The sequence below is a fragment of the Sorex fumeus genome, unplaced genomic scaffold, assembly GCF_029834395.1.
Source record: "Sorex fumeus unplaced genomic scaffold, SorFum_2.1 ptg000070l, whole genome shotgun sequence".
In the NCBI taxonomy this organism is placed as follows: Eukaryota; Metazoa; Chordata; class Mammalia; order Eulipotyphla; family Soricidae; genus Sorex; species Sorex fumeus.
The window spans coordinates 1,393,050-1,396,536 of NW_026606127.1; the positions used below are offsets into that span (position 1 = coordinate 1,393,050).

At 40.3% G+C, this 3,487-nt stretch overlaps 1 pseudogene; it reads left to right on the forward strand.

Annotated features, from left to right (window-relative positions):
- The first annotated feature begins 2,969 nt into the window (after window positions 1-2,969).
- Window positions 2,970-3,066, forward strand: LOC130037067 (uncharacterized; annotated as a pseudogene).
- Window positions 3,067-3,487: the final 421 nt, after the last annotated feature.

Genomic DNA, 3,487 nt, shown 5'->3' on the forward strand with positions numbered 1-3,487 from the left:
ATTAGAAGATGGGGGATTTGGAAGGAGGGGGCACAGTCTTGATCTGAGCAGCCATGGAGTTCTCATCCCCCGGTCCCGCACATCTGGGTTCCTCTTCCAGTTCCTTCATGCAAGAGGCTCCTTCAAGCTTGGGAAGGGTGGTCTTAAGCGTACCTATGGCTGGTTGCAGAGGTCTTCAGCTGCCGGGGCTCTAATCAGGGCGGTGAGGGAAACTCACCCCCCGCACCTCCAAGGGGCCTCGGTGACGAAAGCCAGGTGCGAGGTCAGGACACTGTCGTTTTAGACATATTTGGAATTAATTTTAGATCGAAAAGTACACATCATTCAAAATACTTATGTGCTTAGCAATAAATTACTACACACTTGTTCAATCACCTCAGAGGCCCCACTCTGCTCAGAGAACTAGATTTTTTTTTCCCCTTTATTTTATTTTATTTTTTTTAAAGTTGTAGATTTACAATTTTTTGTGCTTTGGTTTCAATTATACAATGATCAGATAGCCATCCCTCCACCAGTGCCCATTTTCCACCACCATGGATAATATCCCTCCCACCCCCATCCCCCCATCCCCCCGTCTCTGTGGCAGGGCAATCCCCTGTGTTCTCTCTCTCCTTTTGGGTGTTGTGGTCTGCAAAAGAGGCATTGAGTGGCAAACATGTTCAGTCCATAGTCTACTTTCGACATGCATCTCCCCTCCTGGGAGGATCCTCCAAACATCCTTTATTTGGTGCTCCCTTCTCTATCTGAATAGCCCTTTCCTCTAGGATACCCGGCTGGCCTCTAAGTTATGGAGTAATCCTCCTGGTGCTGATCTCAGCTATTCTTGGGTATTAATCTCATACTTTGTTACTTTATATCCCCCAGATGAATGCAATCTTTCTATGTCTATCCCTCTCTTTCTGACTCATTTCGCTTAGCATGATACTTTCCATATTGTACCACTTGTATGTAAATTTCATGACTTCATCTTTTCTAAGAGCTACATAGTACTCCATTGTGTAGATGTACCAAAGTTTCTTTAACCAGTCATCTGTTCTTGGGCATTCAGGTTTCTTCCAGTTTCTGGCTATTGTAAAGAGGGCTGCAATGAACAAACAAGTGCAGATGTCACTTCGACTATACATTTTTGCCTCTCTGGGATATATTCCCAGGAGTGGTATTGCTGGGTCAAATCGGAGCTCAATTTCTAATTTTTTGAGAATCGTCCATACTGTTTTCCAGAAGGGCTGAACCAGTGGACATTCCCACCAACAGTGAAGGAGTGTCCCTTTCTCGCCACATCCACGCCAGCATCGGTTGCTTTTGTTCTTTTGAATTTGGGCCAGTCTCTGAGGTGTGAGATGGTATCTCATTGTGGTTTTGATCTGCATCTCCCTGATGATTAATGATGTAGAGCATTTTCTCATGTGCTTTTTTGCCATTCGGATTTCTTCTTTGAGAAAGTTTCTGTTCATTTCATTGCCCCATTTTTGGATGGGGTTGGATGTTTTCTTCTTGTGGAGTTTAATCAGTATTTTGTATATCCTGGATATCAACCCCTTGTCAGTTGTGTATTCGGTGAATATCCTTTCCCATTCTGTAGACTGTCTTTGTATTTTGGTCACTGTTTCTTTGGAGGTGCAGAAGCTTCTTAGTTTAAGATAGTCCCATTTATCTATCTCTGTTTTCACTTGCTCGGCCAGTGGCGTGGCATCTTTGAAAAGTACAAAACGCTACTTCAGGAAATAAAAGAGGACATGAGGAAATGGAAAGATATCCCCTGCTCATGGGTCGGGAGACTTAACATTGTCAAAATGGCAATACTACCGAAAGCATTGTATAAATTCAATGCAATCCCTATAAGGATACCCATGACATTCTTCAAAGAAATGGAGCAAACACTCTTGAAATTTATATGGAACAATAAGCCCCCACGAATAGCTAAAGCAATTCTTGGGAAAAAGAAAATGGGAGGAATCAACCTCCCGAACTTCAAACTGTACTACAAAGCAGTAATAATTAAAACAGCATGGTACTGGAACAAAGGCAGAACTGCAGACCAATGGAACAGGGTTGAATACACTGACATCTCTCCTCAATCATATGCTCATCTAATCTTTGATAAAGGTGCAAGTAATGTGAAGTGGAGTAAGGAAAGCCTCTTTAATAAATTGTGTTGGTATCACTGGACGGCTACATGCAAAAAAATAGGCTCAGAACTCTGCCTAACACCATGTACAAAAGTAAGATCAAAATGGATTAAAGACCTCAACATCAGACCAGAAACCATAAGGTACATTGAAGATAAAGTTGGCAAAACCCTCCATGACATTGAGAACTAGATTTTTAATTACAGGTCTGTTTTGCCCATGTGTCATGACTGACAATCACTATCAGTAGATATGAAACTCACTACACACAAAGATGCACACAGGTTACTTTGAGTCATCTATGTTGTTAATATGAGTTGGCCATTAAACTTCACTGAGACCCTTTGTTCTGTCCTTTATAGGAGCCTCATGAGTCTCACCTTCCGTTCAAGTTGAACTTGTAATAAGGTGGAATGAAATCATCAATATGATCCTCACCTCATCCTTCAGGAGAAAAATCCTACATACATTCAAGGTGGTCAAAGTGCAGACAACACCATTCACCTTTTCCTGGAGATGTATACAGGACTGAGGTGAGAACAGCAAAAGGCTCTATTTTAATGTCCTTAATGAAGGATTCAGGGAACAACATTAAACAAACTCATATACCATCTTCCAAAAGAATTATTTTGTAAAACTGATTTCTAGGGTATGGTAAACGATAATATAGTAAAAACCATATTTTTATTTCTGGGACATTAAAATTCTAAATCTATTTATTATTCATGCTGCTTTGAAATACATTCCTTGATTAGGAATCATTGTCTGCCATAGGAGTGAGGAAGGACAACACTCAAAGTAATAAGAAGCGAAAAATATGGAAAAATTTACTCCTACTAGGTTTGATAACACATATACTAAAATTGAAATGATACAATGATGAGCATGGTCCTTGCACAGAGATAACATGCAAACTTGTAAAGCATTCCATATTTTTGTTGCAAGAAGAATTAACAAGTATACTTTAAGCTAAGACAATCCCCACAAGTACAAAAATTATACATAAAGAGAGCACATATCCCCAAAACAACAATCTCTCTCAATGTCAATGGATGAAATGTGCCAATTCAGAGGCACAGAATAGGAAGATGAATTAGAAAATTGAACCCAACATTCTGCTGCCTGCAAGAAACATGTCTGAACAATCAAAGCACCCATGGGCTAAAAGTAAAAGGCTGGGAAACAAGTTTTCAAGAAAATATCACCTCCGCAAAGCTGGAGTGGCCATACTAGTATCAGACCACATGGACTTCAAGCTAAAGGTTATCAGAGACAGTGAATGTCATTTCTTAATGATCATGGGATATGTACATCAGAAAAAACTCACCCTCCTCAATGTATATGATCCTAATGACAGA